This window comes from Ursus maritimus, unplaced genomic scaffold, assembly GCF_017311325.1.
Source record: "Ursus maritimus isolate PB19 unplaced genomic scaffold, ASM1731132v1 scaffold_2, whole genome shotgun sequence".
In the NCBI taxonomy this organism is placed as follows: domain Eukaryota; kingdom Metazoa; phylum Chordata; class Mammalia; order Carnivora; family Ursidae; genus Ursus; species Ursus maritimus.
Window position 1 is genome coordinate 69,748,432 of NW_024424452.1, and position 20,241 is coordinate 69,768,672.

Below are 20,241 nucleotides of genomic sequence, written 5' to 3' on the forward strand. Positions count from 1 at the left end.
CCCCCCCCCCCCCGATCCACGAGCTACACTGGGAATTGGCTACCAGCATTTGCTAGATGAAGACAGAAAATTAAGAGAAGACGTTGGTCAAGACAGAGGTGAGCAGAGCAGGCAGGAGAGAGGTGGCGCGGAAGGGGCCAGAAGCCCTGGGAGAGCAGAGGGGCTCCTCCCTTCCGTCTGTCTGTCCCCTAAGGCTCCATCTGCTGTGCCCTGTTCCCTGCTCTGGAATCTGAGAACCGAGATTGTAGGCTGTGTCCCCCTCCAGGGCTTGCCCTCCCTGCCCTCCTTGGACCCTGCTCGCTCCAGTGGGTCCCTGTTTCTTGCAGCCCCAATCACTTGGCCTGGAGCGGCTTCTTGTCCTTATTGTGGGGCTACCCGGCCACCCCCTTCCCTGGGCAGCCAGAAGAAGGGATCCTCCCACACCTGTCCCATCCCTGTCCACAAGGATCGCTCTCTGGCTCTCGGCTGTGGCTGCAGCCCCTGGTGCGTTTCTTGGTGTCCAGTAAACACCCAGCCTTTGAGTGGACAAACTGCATCGCCTCTGACCTCAGACGGGTCCTCGGCTTTTCCTCTCCAGGACTTCACCTGTCCTTGCTCAGCTCTCTCTCCTTCCTGCACTGTCTCTCTCGGGCTAATTACAGCTGACGTTTCCTGGGTGCCCACTGTAGGTCAGGGACTGGGGCTACTCCTGAAACTTAGGAAGCAAATTCCCCCATTTTACAGATGAGAAACTGAGGCACGGAGGCGTGGTTCCTCGGCTGGCATCACAGAACGGCAATGATGGGACCTGGAACAGCTCCAGGGTCGACGTCCGTAAGCCTGTATTTGTTTTGGGATCACGGAACCCAGCCGTGCTCAGCAGCCTCGGGCAGGGAGGAGAGCAAGTGCTTTATTCCTCAGAAGGGAACAAGAAGACGCCTTCAGGAAGCACGATCTTGTTCTCTGCCTCCTCAGCCACTGCGTCCTAGCTCACCAACAGCAGCCAGGCAATGGGGCACGAATTCCTCCTCCCCACACCCCCCCACTGGACCACCCTCCCCGGTTTTCTGGGGGCTCAGGGAACTGGTGTCCCCTCCCTTTCCTGCTCTGGGTCCCTGCTGCTGCTTTGGGGACTTACCTCATTGATGCACCAGCCAGGGTCCCAGCAGAGGAGAGGAGTGTGCTCAAAATTGGGCTGTTGAAGCCCGCTAAGGCTACACTGAGGGAACTCTGATGAAGAGGCCACGCAGGGGTGTGGGCAGGGTCGGATGGGAGCACCTGGGCAGCAGGGGGCAAGGGGAGGAGACAGTGGTCTCCGGGCACTGTGAGGGGTGCCTGAGAGAATGGGGGCCTTGCCCTGAAGTGGGGTACAGTTGTGCTTGGGAGTAACAAGCCTTCCTCTGGCTCTTCCTGCCTCTTAGTTCTGTAGAGAATTCTGGAAGCTGGAGGGCAGGCGTCTCCCACCACACGGAGTAGGACAGAGGAGGAGGGGTCTTGGCTAAACAGAGACATTCCCTCTCTTTCGAATCACCAGCCTCTCCCTCCAAGTTGGTTTCTTTTCTCGGCTCTATCAGAGAGAATGTTCCCCCCACACTAATTTCCCCTCCACTGCCCACCCTTCCCTTCCTCTCATGGTCAAACTCTTCCACAGACTGGTTTACAACCCTTGTCTTCACTTTCTCACTGCCTGTTAACTCTTTAAAAAATCCTATTGAGTTTTAGATTCCAAACACGCATTGAGTAATGCAAAATTTGAACACTACAAAAATACATAACATAGACAGTAAGAGTCCTCCGTGACGTTAGCCACTTCCCTACGCGCACCCACACCAGAAATCACCACGCGACCACGCAGCCAAAAGTTTGGTGCATGTTTGTCTCAACTTAAAAATATATACGTGTAACCAGAATGGCTAAAATAAACACTTGTGACCACAGTACGTGCCAGCGAGCAAACAGAGGAGCGGGACGGCTCGGGTGTTGCTGGTGAGGATTCGGGATGGCACAGCCCCTCTAGGAAAGACGATGGCTGGTTCTCTCATTAATGAAATCGGCGTTTACCGAAGGACCCACAATTAACTCCTGGGCATCTATCCCAGAGAAACACTTACATCCACTCCAAAACCCATACATGGATGTCCGTAATAGCTTTATTCGTAGTTGCCCCAAACTGGAAACAACCCCAACGTCCACACAGCTGAAGGGTTAAATAGACTGTGGTCCCTCCACGCCATGGGATCCTACTCAGCATTAAGACAGAAGGAACTGCTGATACACACGGCCACCTGGAAGGATCGCCGAAGAATTCTGCTGAGTGCAGGAAGTCAGTCTCAAAGGTTACGCAGTGCGTAACGCCATTTATGTGGCATCCTTGAAATGACAAGATTATAGAGATGGAAAACAGCTTAGAGGTTGCCGAGAGGCGGGGGGGATGGGAGGAGGGGTGACTGGCCATAAAGGCAGAACACAAGCCAGATGCGAGATGGACGTGTTCTCCGGTGTGGCGACGGTCACACCTGTGATGAGTGATAAAACCACATAGAACTAAACACACACACACACACACACACACACACGCACACACGCAAATGAGTGTAAAACGGGTGAAATCTGGTCGCCAAGGAGGCTGCGGTCGGGGCAGGGGCTGTGGCTCTGCGGACCTGCCCTGATAGAGGGGCTGGCTGGAGATTTGTGGCAACATCATCGGCTTCCCAGCGGTCACCGGCCAAACTGTCCCACAGTCGGTCTGTTCCGTAAAGAGGAAAACAGGCAGGGATCGTTAAGTCCCTTAACCGAGAAGACTGAACTCAAACACGTGGGGAAGGAGGACGCTGGTGCTATCTCTGTGATGAATAAACACCTTTCCTCCACTCCCAACAGCATGCCACACATTTTTTAAAAGATTTTATTTGCTTGAGAGAGAGAGGCTGAGAGTGAGAGAGCACGAGCAGGACAGAGGGAGAGGAAGAAGCAGACTCCCCACTGAGCAGGGAGCCCCATGCGGGACTCGATCCCAGGACTCTGGGATCACGACCTGAGCTGAAGATAGATGCTTATCCAACTGAGCCACTCCGACGTCCCCAAGACTGTGTGTCTTCTTATGGCCAAATAATATTTCATTGTATGGAGATACTTGACATTTTGTTTCTCCATTCATCGGTTGGTGCACTTTTGGGTTGTTTCCATTTTTGGGGCCGTTGCGGATAATGGTGCTAGGGAACATTCATGGATGCATAGATTGTCCTGTAAACACATTTTCAGTTCTTTTAGGTGCATACCTAGAGCTGGGATCGCTGAGTCCTATGGTAACTCTGACTTTCTGAGGCTCCGCCAAGTTGTTTTCCAAAGGGCTGCACCATTTTCTATTCCCACCCAGCAATGCACGGGGCGGGGGGATTCTCATTTCTCCCCACGCTCCCCAACACTTGTTATTGCCTCTCTTTACTGCTGCGACCCTCCGAGTGGGTGTGTGGTGGTATCTCAGACCCTACGTTGCGCCTCCCCCGTCCCCAGCCTCCAAGCCCTCCCCCTGGTGCCTGCTGCCTGTGCGCTCGGAGCCATGAGGACACCGCCCATCGCTGTGCACACACCAGGCTCCACTGCCAGGGCCAAGCTCCTGGAGAGCTGGGAGGCCTCTTGGGGACACGCTTGGTCACCCATCACAAGGTGCAGCCGGCGGCAGTCCCTTCAAGCGTGCTCGTTAAAGGAATGCGAGTGAACTTGAAGCACCCCGTGACCCCCCAGAAAGGAACGCCAGTGGAGTAGGAAGGCCAGGAGCTTCACTGCCTGGCGGGTGGCCTCCCGGAGGCCACATCCTGGTAGAATTGAAACTGCTTTGTGAGCCTCAGAAAGAGGGACAGCTGGAGGAGAGGAGAGAAAAGAGGAAATGCCTTAGGGCCGCCACCTGGGGACTTCGAGCCCCGGAGCCTGCAGGAGAGTCGGCCTTCCCTGCGGGGCTGAGAAAGGAAGGGGAGTAGAAAAGTGAGGCAGAATACAAAAAGTTCCACCGCTGCTGTTCCTCCTTGGCTAAATTCAGCACCTCAATTCTAAGTTCGGAAGCCCTTTATTTACTGAAAAGATGTTCCGGATCAAGGGCCTCAAACACTTGGCGCTTCTCTCCTCCTGACTGTGCCGAGACTCCCTCCGAGCAAAGGTGGAATAATGGCTTCGCTGTCCCTCGGGACCTTTTCTCTGGGGAGGGGGGGGATAATGTCGCTTTTCAATTATATGGGTATTTTGAGAGCACGCCTCTTTGGGAAGGTTCAAGAACAATCCATTTAAATGCAGTCTTTTCTAATTATAAACATATTTGGGCAAAGGTTTGTCCATCTCAGGGGTGAAAAAGAATAAATTCTAGGACTCACAAACAGAGAAAGCCCGTGGGAGAAAGTTTGAGCTTACCCAAGAAAAAGCTGAGTGAATTTCATTCGTTTCTTTTTGCTTCTATCTATCGTATAAATGTTGTAGACTGCACGTGGCTTATTTTTGTAATAAGACAAAGAAAAAGCAATACATTTATTTACTTGAAACTTTCATTTTATTTTATTTAAATTCAAGTAATTAACACAGCATGTATTATGAGTTTCACAGGTAAAAGCACTACATTTATTTCAATGAAAACAATTACTGGTCAGTGGATATGGAGGGAAGGCCCCAAGAGAGGGGGGGGCTGAGCCACCTCGCTCAGGTGGGAGGCTCCAGGGGTGAGGGAGCACGTTTGGTTTCTATGGCGTGCAACAGATGACCACCGACTCCAAGCCTTAGAGCGACACTGGCTCATTATCTCTCACCCTGTGGGGCAGCATCTGGGCAGGCGCAGTGGATCTGCTTTCGGGCTCACCTGTTGGCAGGACTCGGTTTCTTCCTGCTGTGAGACCGCGGGCCAGCTCTCTGCTGGCTGTAGGGCGGAGGCCACGCTCATCTCCAACAAGCTGCTGGCCACCTGGCTTCCTTGCCACTTGGGTCCATCCACGGATCCTCTTGCAATATGGCAGCTTGTTTCTGCAAAGCCAGCAGGGGAGAAAGAAAAGCCAGCAAGAACGGGAACTTGGATAATATAAGCTAATTGTCTTTGCCACAGGCTGGGGGCTATCGGAGGTCACAGGTCCCGCCCGCAGTCAGGGCAAGTGGATTATATGAGGGTGTGGGTCCTGGGAAGTGGGGAGTATGGGGACCACCTTAGAGCCTGTGTGCTACAGGGAGCGCAACAATTCCTCTGGGATCTGCACGCCCTCATCACTCAGCATTCCAGTACATTCTCAGGGCCGTCCTGCTGCAAGCACGGAGTTCTCTGCCTGGGAGCTCTTCTTCCACGTGATGGACATGTTTGGACTTGACACCCCAGGGACTTGTGGAGGGATGGGACACGGAGGCTCCCCCACTTACTCACCCCGTAGGCAAGGAGAATTCAGCCGTGTGTCCTGTGCGGTCTCCCAGGGTCCCCAACAGGGCTGGGCCTCAACTGCAGTTACCACAGCAGCGATTTTGAAAACAACGTTCCTTTCCTTGGCTTCCTTCCCTTCCCTGCCTCCCTGCCCCACTCCCAGTCTCCCTGGGATCGCCTCTTAAGTAAACCTGCCTCGGGGTCTGATTCTGGGACAGCCCAATCCAAGACAGCACGGTTCTCGGCTGGAGTCAGGGTATGCCTGGAGTCTGAGCGGCTTGAGCTGCTATGACAGAATGCCCTGGACAACAGAGGTCGATGTCTCCCGGTCTGGAGACTGGAAGGCCAAGGTCACTGTTGCGGGCAGGCTTGGTGTGTGATGGAGGCCCTGTTCCAGGCTAGGAACGGTCAGGCCTTCTTGTTGAATCCTCACAAGATGGAAGGGGGAGGGGTCCTCTGGGGCCTCTTTTATTGAGGCACTAATCCCATTCACGAAGTTTCCACCCTTAGGACCTGATGACCCCCCCGAAGCCCCACCTCCTCATACCACCGCCTTGGGCATTAGGTTGGGGGGGGGGGACACAGACATTCAGACCGTAGCAGTGTCTGGCTGAGAGGGACCTGAGATCTGCAAGGATGAGAGAGGGAGGCTCTCGGACCTGATGGCAGAGAGGAGGAAAATGGAAAACCAGACAGGACCCTCCACAGCTTAGTCAGATGTAGCTTGGCTGGGAACAGTCACGCTGCCCAGGTGTAGACAGGGGACAGACATCCTCACAGTGTCACAAAGCAGGTTTTTGCCATTCAGCCACTGACCCTGAGCATGGCCACGTGGCCGTGTCACGCCGGAAATGTCCGGATGGGACCACAGGGTTTTGGTTCTCTGACAATCAGTAAAACAGTCACAGCGGGGGGGGGTGCTTCCTTCTTGCTTGTACCCCAGTTTTCCTTGAACCTCCTCTCCTTGAACCTGAACCAGGTGCCTCAAAACCCAGTCCATGAGTCTCCTTGCTGAAGGCGGGCTTACTTCGGCTCCCATGACCTGCCGGGTTGTGCCAGGCAAACACGAAGGCCTCTGACCCGCGTTCGGTCCACGACCAGCCCCCGCCATGTGACCGCCACAGTTTATGTTGTGTCTGTCCGTTTGACTCTGCATCCCCCACTCTTTTTTTTTTTTTAAGATTTTATTTATTTATTTGACAGAGAGAGATGTGGCGAGAGAGGGAACACAAGCAGGGGGAGTGGGAGAGCGGGCAGCAGGCTTCCCACTGAGCAGGGAGCCCAAAACACCGGGATCATGACCTGAGCTGAATGCAGACGCCTAACAAATGTGCCACCCAGGCGCCCCCGCATCCCCCACTCTGACTGCCCCAGCCAAGCCCCCGAGTCTCTGGATTTCCAAAATAGTCTCCACCCTGGGTCACTCAAGGTCAGGCAACCCCCGAGACCCTCCCAACTCCTGCAGGCTCTGCTCCTTAGGCGGAGTCCCTGGCCATGCAATCCAGCCCACGCCAAGACCCCAGCCCCCTTCCTGGTCCTGCGGACCTGCCTTCCCAGCAGCGAACCATGGCCGTAATGTAAACCATCTGTAAATAGGTTCATTATGAAAAAAGAAATAGAGAGAAATTCAGAGACCACATCAAGGACCCGTAGAGTCAGGACCCAGAATTTACGATGCCGGCCAATGCTACCTTTCTGCCATCTTTATTTCAAATGTTTTCCTTCTCTTTTCAGATGAATCGAACGCAAAACAAGTATGGTTAAGATCCATTTCGAACACTGTTCTCCTCCCCACCACCCCATCATCCTTTTTCTCTTGTCAGAGGAGCGACTACCAAGAATCATTGTGTTTCTTTCCTATTCATATATTTTTTAAAAGATTGATTTATTTATTTGAGAGAGAGAGAGAGCAAGGGTAGGAGCAGAGGGAGAGGGAGAGAATCTTCAAGCAGACTCTCCACTGGGTGTGGAGCTGGAAGCGGGTTCCATCCCATGACCCTGAGATCATGACCTGGGCTGAAATCAACAGTCGGATGCCCAACCGACTGAGCTGCCCAGGCGCCCCCTATTCCTATTTTTATGCTTTTATTACACCATGCATGTTTTTAAAAAGGAGTGGTTATGTTCTCATTGGTTTTTAGATTATGTGAATGACACTGTATCAACAAATTGTGATTTCACACCTATTTGGATTCCTGTTTGCTGAATGTTTCTCCCTCTCTTGCTTGTCAGCCCCTCGCGAACAGAGCGGGTTTTCCCACCGTGGGGTTGACAAATCTGCCATGCTGCTTGACTCCTAGAGGCTCTCGGTGCACCTTTGTTGGCTGAGTGAGTAGGAGCTAGCTTTCTACTCTGGACGAAGCTGGGACTTCTAGCCCCGCAGTGTCCGAACCAAGTATCGCTCGTTTATACGTAAACCACTTTGATTTCGCTCAAGCCAAGACTATCTTGGTTCTTAGGCAGTGGGTTCGGGACGGAACCAGAAGGAGTTTTTAGTCTGTGCAGGCCCACTGCCAGGGGCTCGTCAGGAGAACATGTCAAGCTTTGGGATACGGGCTCAGTGGGACCCTGAATTAACAAGGGTGCCCAAATGCCGGAGGCCTTCGCTGGGACACTTCCTCTGCCCCCTCCTTTGGTTTGTTACCAAAGAAGACACAGTTAAGAACTCCGGTTAATTGCTTCCTGGTACAGAGGGAGGACATGAAGGGAAGCCATTCTCTCCCTGGTGGCAATGGCCGGCTAATCCTTTGCCTCGGGACTGAGAATTAGACCTCGCCAAGACAAAGGGTCCAAAGAACGTAGTCGACTCAGCATCTTGGAACAGGAATGAAGTTATTGAGCCCCAGGAGGTAAGAGACCTTATGGCCTCATGCTGTCAAGACACTTGCCACCTTTACTTGAAATGGATCAGGCCCAGTGAACTCTGTCACAGCGGACCTTGGGACCGACTTGGGACCCATTCCGAGGTGGGACAGACATATATATATTTTTTTTTGGGTGGTAAATGAGGAAGTGGGAAGAGTGTGACCTTTGAGTTAGATGGACATGGGTTCCTCTTCCGGCGCGTCTCTTCCCGGCGGTATGTCACCGAAGTATTCATTTCTTCTCCCTAACACAAGGAGAAAAATCCCATTTCATGAGGTTGCAGAGGGAACTCACTGACAGCCCTGAGCGTTGGGCCTGGGATATGACCGGACCCTTTTATCTGAACTGGAAAGAGTCAAGGCTATGGCCGGGAGCTGGGCGGGGGACCAGGATGGGACATGTGACCCGCAGATGAAATTCAGGTGGCCTCTGCCCGCAGCTGGTGACCGCCAGGGGCCCGCCATGGTGACAGCCGGCTTGATTTTGACCCTATTAAGTAACCACCAGGATGGCTGGCTGTTTGGGAGTGGCTCCCGTAGTTACTCGCTGTGTCACCGCCGCCACGCAGGCTCCGTGTCCCTCCCACGCGCGGGTGCGCCCGGCTGGCAGGAGAGCGCTTGTCACTTTCAGGTGCAACGGAGCCGCAAAGCTTCCAGTGGAGCTGGTGAGACCCTGTCCCGAGTGGGGAGGCCTATGGCACTGCCGTCAGACCTGCAGGGGACGTATGTCCCCACGCTGGCATGACTGGAAAACCTGGTTCTCTTCCCCCCGCTGCGCAGCTGAGAGAGCTGCGCTGTCCACGGGCCTCCAGAGCCAGGTATCCGTCCGCGGGCTGGCGTCTGGTTTTGCAGACACCGTCAGCGGGTAGAGCAGCCGGGTCGGTAATTCCACTTCCTCCCCCTACCTGCACTGCGCGCGTAACTTCAGGCTGGCTGAACACCAGCAAAGCAGGCATGCATCATGCAGGGAATGTGAGCCTGCGGGTCCCACGCCCACAGCCAGTAGCGAGCACTCTCCAGGAGGCGTGTGGCACACGGGGTTTTGTATCTTGCCTCTACCAGTATGAAGCTGACAGTGACCCGAGTTGGGGGGGGGGGACGCCCAAGTGACATAGCTGTGGGTTCCCCTCCCCGGATGACAGAAAAGGATTTTGGTGGACAGAGTTCCTTCAAGCCGATAACTTCTCTCCCCAACCTACCCTTCTAGTCCTTTCAAGCTGGTTTCACAAGGTTTTAAATCAGTCACCCAGGGGTGGGTGGAGCAGTATCTTCTGGGAAGGACTCCCAGGGACCAGCGATGCCATTCGAGAATGAACAGGTGTGCTTCCAAGACCGAGGGTTCTTTGGGGCTACAATTACTCTTCGCCGTGTGCCGATCACACACGGGGTTTTGGTTTGACTCCTACACTCTTAACAGTTCGTTGGCTGGTGATTCAAAAATATGTGGAATCATAAGATATGCCATATTTCTCCTTCCTTCCTTCCTTGGTTATGACATTATCGCCCCGGAGCTAAGGTGGCAGGCAGGGGAGCTGGTTCGCACCCCGGCCGTAACTTGTATTGTGGGCTTACCCTCAGATTACCAATGCCAAACACACAGATGCCAATTAGGAAACTAAAATCCAGTCATTACTCTGAGATTAAATATTTCAACACAGTGTCTCAAACTATAATTAAAGGCAGCGAGCTTCATTACTGGAGAAAAAAAAGCCTGAGAGGCGACAACTATTTTTGGAATTATTCTTATGTTTGATAGGATCTCCGCCACTTGACGTCTTATCAACTTGCCTCCAGTCTACCCAAACTTACAAAGCAATCTAAAGAGAATGCCAGGAAGGGGCATGTTTGAGAAGCAGGGAGGATGCAGGCAGAAGAGGCGAGGAGAGCAGGGCAGATGGATGGAGGGCTCCTGCCCCAAAAAGGGCGAAGAAAGAAAGTGAAATAATTAAAATCCGAAGCCTGTATCGAATTGTAAGGGGTGGTTCACTTCAACTGTGGCCCAAATTTATCCTTTGTGTTTTCTTGCGTCCCTTAGCTCAAACCATGGTTGCAAGAGTCTGAAAGCACACGGGTTGCCCATGTCTTGGGTATATACTAATGAAATTCATCGTTTTATAAGTATCAACATCTCTGCCATTTTATACATGACAGGTCATATACAACAGAAGATCTAAGTAATCCGGAAAAAATGCCTTGTGGAGGAAATTCCACTTAAAAATCCCACTTCCCATTACCTGAACATTTGGTCAATTAGCCTCTTCCGGTTTCATTTCTCTCTCTGTCCTGCAGTTTTGGCATCATACGAGCCCTTACTTAATGGCTTTTAAAAAAAAAACAAAATGAGTCAACATAGGTAAAGTGCTTAAAAAGACCATGTAAGTGTATACGATTGTTATTATTGTTTCTGGCTCCAGAAATTAGCTGAAATAAGAATATTTAGAAGGTACTAGAATATTTTACTGTATTTTTCATACGACTACGGCAAGGTATTTCCAAAGCAGCGTCAGAAAACACCACGCATTTCAGCAATGCTTAATGCCGAGTATAGGAAGCCACACTCAGACCCAGGAAGATTCGCCCTGCTGAATTATGTTTTCTGACAACCAGTGTGATTTTACAAAGAAAGATGTCTAAAGTTTTTTTTCCCTCTGAGTCAGTAGCCCTCTAAACTTTATTATGGTAGGTGGGTATCATAATATAGACAATAGCCAGCTACATTAGAATTACATAGACTCTATTTCAATGATCGAAGAAATGTGGTTATCGTCTGGGTATTAGGAGAAACCAAGGACTGCTCTTTCTGTAGGCAGTGTCTGGGTATGTGACATTGACGTTACAGTCACATAAGAACACACGTATTTTTTTTAAGGTTTATTTATTTATTATTTTAGAGAGAGAGAGCGGGGAGGGGCAGAGGGAGAGAGAGAGAATCCCAAGCAGGCTCCATGCCCGCGTGGAGCCCGAAGTGGGGCTCGATCTCACGACCCTGAGATCATGACCTGAGCTGAAACCAAGAGTCGGCTGTTTAACCTATTGAGGCATCCAGGTGCCCCCAAGAACACTTGTATGTTTTTAAGAGATGCATACCGAAATACGTAGAAGTGAGTTGAGATCATTTCTAGGATTAAATCATATTTCAGAGAAAAAGAGAGAAAGGGACGACAGTACAGCAAATCTTGCTAGTTATTAAATATGGGTGTTGGGTTTATCATTCTACTCAATTTTTGTGTAAGTCTAAATTGTTACAAAACAAAAAGGGTTTTAAAAAGACTAATTCTAGGGGCGCCTGGGTGGCTCAGTCATTAAGCGTCTGCCTTCGGCTCAGGGCGTGATCCCAGCGTTCTGGGTTCTAGCCCCACGTCAGGCTCCTCCGCTGGGAGCCTGCCTCTTCCTCTCCCACTCCCCCTGCTTGTGTTCCCTCTCTCGCTGGCTGTCTCTCTCTGTCAAATGAAGAAATAAAATCTTAAAAAAAAAAAAGACTAATTCAAATACCTGGTTTCAACAGTTTATCTCTCAACTATGCAGAGCGTGGATGAGACAGAGATTCGGCTCAGTTTGAGCCAATCTGTCCGAAGAATTTTCTCTGACTGAGGACTTCTCGAACTCCGGCGCGCATCTGTCAGTCACTGGTGGGTGGGGTCCCACTCTGGAGGGTCTGATCGAACAGGTCTGCCCACGGGCCCAAGAAATGGCCTTTGTAACAAGTTCCCAGTGGATGCTGATGCCGCCGGTCTGTGGGCCACGCTTTCCCGCTAAGCCGCCTCTTCTAAACACGTGGGACGTATTTTTTGCAATCGATTTCATTTCCTTTCTTACCAATTTTGTTTATCTTGTCACAGAACCAGCCCTTAGTCATTGATCTTTTCTATTGTCTTTTGAATCTCTATTTCATTTATTTCCACTCTGATCTTTATTATCTCCTTTCTCTACTAAGTGTGCATTTCATGCATTTTCTTTAGTATTTCGTGTCAAGCATGAGCTTTAACTGTTCACATGGGCCAGTGGCTAACCCTCCTTACTTTACTCTGGAATGAATGATATCATTTATAAAATTAAAATTACTGATAAAAATACATTTTAAAAAATAAGAATGAGTTTATAGTCATTTATAAAAATAAGTGATACAATTTATCTGGAATATCAGAGTCAAATCTTGAGAGTTTGCTACTAAGGCTCTGCACCGTTTGGTCCCGGCCGACCTTGCTTTCCAATCTTAGCCTTCCCTGTTCTCCCAGCTGTGGCGATATCAAGCTATCTGACCTCTATACAAGTCAGGCATGTTCCTACCTCAGGACCTTTGTCCACACTCTCATCTCCCGCTGGAATGCACGTGTGCACTCACACACACACACATGCACTCACACACTGAGTATCCAAGATCTGGACCAAATCCTCCTCCTCCATGAAGTTCTCCTGGACTACCAGCATTCATGGTGATGTCTCCCACCGAGACCCTCTCATTATGTGTTGATTGTATCCTGTCTTGAAATAATTTTTATATTTTTATTCACTATATATATGTGTGTGTATATGTGTGTATATAGAAAAGAATCTATGCATATGTGTGTATATATATAGAATCTTTCTATTTTTATTTTTATTCTATTTTTAAATTTTTATATTTTTATTCACTATATATATTGTGAATCTTTCTATTTATCTATATATATAGTGAATCGTATTTTATATATATAGTAAATATATATACATATAGTGAAAAAAATATATATATGCATCTTATCTCTTCAATAGACTGTGAACCCCCTGAGGGCAGGGGCTGTTTTATACAGAATTTCTTTGTATGGCCCACAGAGTTTGGCCCAGAGCGATGTACTTAAGAGGCAAGTCTGTTTCCCTACCAACGGGTGGAAAATAATCACCTTTTTTCTGGAGTAAACAGGGGATGGAAACTGCAGTCTGCGGATGTAGGCGGAGCGTCAGCGAAAAGCTAATAGAATCGCAATATCTGTTTACCTCCAAGCAGCGCTGTGCGGATAATTAATGTTTATGCAGGCCTTTGAGATCTTCAGATGAAAGAGGCTTTAGGAGAGTCCAGAATGACGATGATGGCTCCGGTGACTCTTTCAAAGCCTCAGACCAAATCTCCCAGCACCCTTCAGGTTTTCTCAGACTGGGAGGGGGGTGGATGGCTCCCCCTCCGCTGCTGGCTGAAGGGGTCACCTCCCAACACCCCTGGGGACCTTCAGGGGAAAAGGAACTTGAAAATAAGGCTGGAGGCCATTGCAAATCGCGATCACAAACGCTGGGCTTCCTGCGCAAAACTGAAACCGAGATCTCCTTTTCATCCTCCAGTGGGGAGACGTTGGCCCCGGGAGCCAGCTGCCTCCTCATGGCTGGTGCCCCTTTCGGGGGTCCCAGGCCCCGGGCTCTCGGGCGTCAGGGTGATCCCTGCAGTCACCTACGTTAATTTCTCCCTGGTCAAAGCCACTTTGCTCTGAAAGTACAGGTTTCGGCCTGCGTTCTGCTCTTCAGGAATTTCTCCCTTGGTCTCTGTCTCTGTCTCTCCCCACACCCTCATCGTCAGATGGCTCCTGGGGTCTCTGGATCATCAATGGAAAACCCTGCCATGGCCCAAACTGGAGAAGACGGCCTCACATCTGAGCTCAAGCCTTCTCCAGCCTCTGTTTTCCTTGGACACCATGTTCCCCTCTTGTTTTCCTCTCTGCTTTGTTCCTGCATCCATGTTTTGGTTGACTCGGCTCAGTACCACTTTAGAACGAATTCATTAGCCATAAAAAATTGTCTTCTCGAAATCTGCAGTTATGGGGCGCCTGGCTGGCTCAGGCGGTGAAGCGTCTGGCTTCGACTCAGGTCATGATCCCAGGGTCCTGGGATCGAGCCCTGCATCCGGCTCCCTGCTCAGCGGGGAGTCTGCTTCTCCCCCTCCCTTTGCCCCTCCCCCTCCTTGTGTTTTCTCTCTCTCTCAAATAAATAAATAAAATCTTAAAAAAAAATCTGCAGTTATGACTGCCTATGTTGGATGACAAGGAAAGCACTCCAGTGTTTTTACAGGCCCAGGCAGACATGGGGACGGTTATAATTACGCAGTATATCACAACAAATGCTGTTAGAGCACGCCTCAGATGTGTTGGAAAAAAGTCGAATGTCCTCACCTGCCAGCAGGGAAGAGAAGGGAAAAAAAATAAAAAAAGAATAGCGCAGTCAAGCTTGACCAGACAGGGCTTCTACCTGCTAGGGTCATAAAGCCTCTCCCGGCTTGTTTTTCCAGGAATGAAAAATCCAATGTACAAAGGGCCAGGGTTCTATTCTACACCAGGCGCTAATTCCCTTCGTCGTGGTGCAATCAGGTCAGACCATTTCCTGGTTGGCAAGGAGCAACTTTGGTGAGCCTGATGCATGAGATTAGAAGTCCTCAGCCTGCTGGGGCCGGGGTGCCCGAAAGTCTGCAATCACAGTAAAGCCACAGGGCTCACATAAAAAGACTGGTCCAGACGGCGAGAAGGTGTAGGTTCTGAACCCGAGGCCGGTGTTGGTTAACCAGGATCGCGGGGTCTGCTGGCTCCTTGCTCTGGCCTCAAAGGCTCACTGTTGCTGTTTGTCCCTGCACGGGACACCGGTGTGGGTGGCCCTTGATTCCTGACTCAGACTTCAGAAAAACAACCAGACAGGCGCTGGAGGAGGCCCGACTCCTGATCTCTAAGTACCCTTTGAGCACGATTCAGGATATGTTTCTGGGTAAGGACGTGTCTTCTGGGCACCTGTGAGCCAGGGACGAATTAATGATGCCTCCTGCCCACATCACACTGGCAGGAAAATGCTTCCCGAGGAGTCACAACTGGCTTCTCACCCCTGGAGTGCAACCCCCCAGGGGATCGCTGACTGCGTGCCCTCGTCGCAAGACCCGATTCTGGGAGAGACCCGAGGGTGATAGAGTTGGACTCTAAATTTTTTTAAAAGGTTATTTACTTATTTATTTATTTGAGATTTATTTGAGAGAGAGAGAGAGAACGAGCAGAGGCAGAGGGAGAGGGAGAAGCAGACTCCTAGCTGAGCAGGGAGCCCGATGTGGGACTTGATCCCAGGGCTCTGAGATCATGACCTGAGCTAAAGGCAAACACTTAACCAACTGAGCCACCCAGGTGCCCCCGGACTCTGAAGTTTCTAATGCCTTCCTTTAAAAGGCTCTGTGGGAAGGGGATCAGAGGGTTTGTCACAACCAAAGTGCCGTGGTCTGGACCGTGTGGGCCCCACCATCTGGCAGCCGCAGCGTCTCCTGGGAACTTGTTAGAAATGCAAATTCCCAGGCCTCCCTCAGCCCGACAGAATCAGAAACCCTGGGGGATGGGGTCCAGAAATCTGTTTTAACAACCCCTCCCACTAAAGTTTGAGAACCACTGGTCTATAGGAAAAGCATGTCTTCGGAGAGGGAGGCAGGTGGGGAAGGGTGCCCTCCTGTCTGCCTGGAGTGGGCTTCATGTTCCTATAAACACCCATTTTGTCCCTCCTTCCCAGCCCAGTTTATTCATGTGGAAATTAGAAATTCTTTTCCCCTCTTACCCAAGAGAGGCCTGCCAGTGCAGGAGGACAACATTCTCTCTCCACCTGCCTCCCATCTCAGGCTGGAGCCCAGCTTCTGCTCAGAGAAAGGTGCTCCCGCCAGGCCCAGGTCTCTTTGTCCTGCAGGCCCCCCGGTCAATTCGGAAGCAGTCCAGGGGCACTAAGGTCACGGACACGAAGGCTCGTCTGCTCCGCAAAAGGGAAGAAATCTGCGGGTGGTCTCTGCAGTGGCAGGACAGTCCACATACGGGCAGAGGGCCAAAGGTGGGGGCCTCACAAAGCAAGGAGAGGGGCGCCTGGCCGGCTCCGTTGGTGACGCGTCTGCCTTCTGCTCAGGTCTTGATCCCGGGGTCCTGGGATCGAGCCCCACATTGGGCTCCCTGCTCTGCGGGGAGCCTGCTTCTTTCTGTCACTCTCCCTCTGTGCTTTCCCTCTCTCTCTCTCTCTCAAATAAATAAATAAAATCTCAAAAAAAAAAAAATGCAAAGCGAGGACAAACGTCCTCAGTAACCTTCCATGAGCTGTTATCAGAATAAATGGTGAGGCAGGGTATGCCCGCAGGGCTCTGAGCCCTTTGCGAGAAAGATACAGTATGAAGACTCTTCACGGCAACGTATTTACACCTGGCTGACGTTTTCCTTTCTGTCTCACACAAATTTAGCTGGCGATGCCGACAGCAGTTTGGGGGCTGTCGGAAGAGGAAGTGGTAGAGGAGGACGTTGGGCAGAAAACCCTTTCTTACCCACCATAGTGCACGGTCTATGCGGATTAAATGAAAGAATGCATCAATAAAGTATGAATTTTTTTTTTGAATCACACTGGTCTGCTAGTCTTTTTTTTTTTAAAAAGGTTTTATTTATTTATTTGACAGAGAGAGACAGCCAGCGAGAGAGGGAACACAGGCAGGGGGAGTGGGAGAGGAAGAAGCAGGCTCCCAGAGAAGGAGCCTGATGCGGGGCTCGATCCCAGAACGCTGGGATCACGCCCTGAGCCAAAGGCAGAAGCTTAACGACTGTGCCACCCAGGCGCCCCTGGTTTGCTAGTCTTTACGATATCTTTGTCAGGCAGTTTCTGAGTAGCTTTTTATTTATTATTACTTTTTTTTTAAAGATTTTATTTATTTATTTGACAGAGAGACAGCCAGCGAGAGAGGGAACACAAGCAGGGCGGATGGGAGAGGAAGAAGCAGGCTCCCAGCGGAAGAGCCTGATGTGGGGCTCGATCCCAGAACGCCGGGATCACGCCCTGAGCCGAAGGCAGACGTTTAACCACTGAGCCACCCAGGCGCCCCTATTATTACTTTTTTTTTTAAAGAAAGCTGTCCACCCCACAAGGAGGCTTGAACTCACAGCCCCGAGTCACACTCTCTACCAACCGAGCCAGCCAGGTGCCGCTGGTCCTGGCAATCCTAGAATTCAACACGCATTCTCAAAGCCCATTTCTATAGCTTGTATTGTATTGTATCATATTGTATTGTATTGTATCTTTTTAACCTCAGAATTGGATTAAACATATCCCCATGATTCACGCATGCCTTTTATTTAGTTATTTGTAATCATGTAACGAGCACCCTCAAACCCAGCCCCAGGAGACGCCTGCCTTCCCCCGCCTGAAAGAACCTTTCATCCCGAATCCTGTGTTCTCACTCACTTGTTTTTCTTTTCCTATCATTTGATTTCATCCTTATGTATTCCAAAAAAGTGCATTTTTATTTCGGTCATTTTTAACTTGATAAGAAGGGTATCGCGTGGCATGTAATCTTGTGGAATTCAACTTTTCACTTAAGGTATTGCCAAGACTCCACTCTAGCGTTAGACGTGGCTGTAGTCGGCGTGTTGTAACTGCTGAATCCTACGATGGATAAAACGCAGCTTATCCAGCTACTCTTCCCTTCATGGGCGTTTGGGTTGTTTGGGGGGTTTTGCTTCTGTGAACGGGAGACAGGATGCTGGTAAAGATTAGCAAGAAGCCACTTACCCTGCAGGTAGAACGCAGCGATAGTCACCTGCAGCGCAGCCCTGACTAGCAGCCGACCAACTGACCGAGGGGATAGAACGGGATTAAGAACCTGCCGGACGTCATTGGCGACATTCAAGACACTGGGAAAGGAGAGACTATTTAATAAAGGGAGTGGGATAAAATTATTATCCACATGAAAAAGGACAAAACAGAATCCCTACCTTGGTCTATCATAAAACTTAACACCAAATGGATCAAGACCTTAAATATCACAACAGAACATAAAAACTCTGACCGGAAAACACAGGGGACTCTCGCAGACCTCAGAGTTGGAAAAATTCCTTTGGCCATGAAAAGCCTTCGACTAAAAAGGAAAAACCGATACATTTGATTATATTGAAAGTAAGAACATTTGTTTGCTCTTGATTTTCTGCAGTCTTCAGGACGAAAGATTATTCTGCAGGTTTTCTCTCCAACCCACGTTAAACCTTTTCTAATCTGAGGATCGATTTGAGTATAAAGTTTCAGCCGACACCCTAGTCTTAGGGAGAAACACTGTTCCCTCCAACTATAAGTCGTACTGAGGCCAATCACCCTCTTCACTTGACTTGACTCCCGGTAACTGGGGGCCCCTCTTGCTTCTTGGTGACTCGCACTTGGAACATGAACGTCAGAGCCCTTTTAGGCTGGAAATAGAAAAGGGAGAAAAAGGTTAAAAAGCAGTTAGACCTGGGGCGCCTGGATGGCTCAGTCGGTTGAGTGTCTGACTCTTGATTTCAGCTCAGGTCATGATCCCGAGGTCCTGAGATCGAGCCCCATGTTGGGCTCCGGGCTCAGCAGGGAGTCTGCTTGAGATTCTCTCCCCTTGTGCCCCTCTCCCTGCTCATGTTCTCTCTCTCTGTTAAATAAATAAATAAATCTTAAAAAAATAAAAAGAGAAGCATCCAAACCTTTCTGCTGTTCTGAAGCAAATAGGACGCTATCTCCACCCAAAAATAAAAATTTTAACTTACGAGAAAGAACATTTCCAACGCAGCTAGTGAAAATTAATAAACATCCCCTCCTCACATCTGTATGGAACACCGACTATCTGTCAGAGGCTGAGCCTGAAGCTAGAAGCACAAAAATAAACCAGATGCACGCAGTCCTTGCCCGTCAGCAGACTACGATCTGCCCCGGGAAGACAGAGAAGATAGGGCCACGAGCGCTTTTGGTGACTGTAGGATCGCTGCGGGGTCCAGTAGGGGCCAGGGAGGGAGGGAGGGTTGGCCCTACCAGCCAGGATAGGGAACCCTGAGGAAAGGAAGGAAGGTGTGGATAATGAGGCGGGTACAGGGAGCCTAACTAGCCAGCAGGGCTGAGGCAGAGCCCCGTTGGGGAGGCCAGATGAGATCAGGCAAAGAAGTAGGCAGGGCCAGCTTGGTTCTCCTAGAGGCAGCCAGGTGCCAGTTGGAGGATTGGGGTGGGGAGGTGACATCACTAACTTGGTTTCAGGGAGGTCACTCTGGCCACTGTGAAGTCCTGGTGGGGGGTGGGTTCCAGGATGGAGGCAGGGAGCTCACCCAGGCTGGAGACGGGCTGGCTGAAACAAGGTGTTAGCCCTGGGGGTGGAAGGGCTCGGAGACAGGTATGAAGGATTTGGACATCTATCAGATTTGGGGGATGACATAGCATGGGGATGTGTCACATCTGTGATGACACTCGGTTTTACAAATTGAGGCCTGGGTAGATTGAGGCGGTCCCTGGGTTGGAGAGTACTGCAGGTGAAGCAAGCTTAGGGGGAAAGGTGGTGGAGCCTGAGATGCCCAGGGGACACCCCCCTGGGGGAGAGCTGAGACAGAGGTGCCTGGTGAGGGCGGGGCTGATGAACACAGGGAAGACCTCTGGAGAGCCGGGCCTGGAGGGAGGGGGTTGAGGGTGGCGGTGTCCGAGGGGCACAGGGTTGAGGAGGATTCGAGGTTTAGGAGACGTGAAACAATGATTCAGGCTTCAAGAAAAAAGCTGGTAGAATTGGGATACTTGAATATCTGATGGAAGAATCCCATTTATTTTGTCTCACATCTTGTGAGTGTTGAAATGTCATAGAAAACAGAATGGTATTTCCAGGAAGCCACTCTTACCCTAAAATAAGTTCCTAGACAGTGTCAAAATTCTAACACAGACCCTCCTGTGTCAGGGACAGCAAGCAACAATCTCGACGCACGCACGAGGTAGGTATCCTATATTACAACAGGCGCACGGAGGAATGTGACGTGGGGCGATAATGTTTTTATCTACATCTGCATTCCACAAATGTCACAGGAGCATCCAGACCTTTCCATGGGGCTTTTCTATTTACACAGATCGGTGACGCAAACTCACAGGCATTTCCCAGATTCATGCAGATAATAACAGAACGTCACTATGAACTCCTGACACAGACCTTGACAGGCTGCACGTGGAGCCCAGATACATCCCTGAAAAGGCGAAGCAAAGGAGTCTGGGAAGGAGTACCCTGATGATGAAGACATTGACTGA

The 20,241-nt window shown here is 50.4% G+C and overlaps 1 long non-coding RNA gene across 1 annotated transcript; it reads left to right on the forward strand.

Annotated features, from left to right (window-relative positions):
- LOC121103687 lies at positions 1 to 1,916 on the forward strand. Its single transcript, XR_005835876.1, has 2 exons — positions 1 to 98; positions 724 to 1,916. It is a non-coding gene; the product is annotated as an uncharacterized LOC121103687 (long non-coding RNA).
- The last annotated feature ends 18,325 nt before the right edge of the window (positions 1,917 to 20,241 follow it).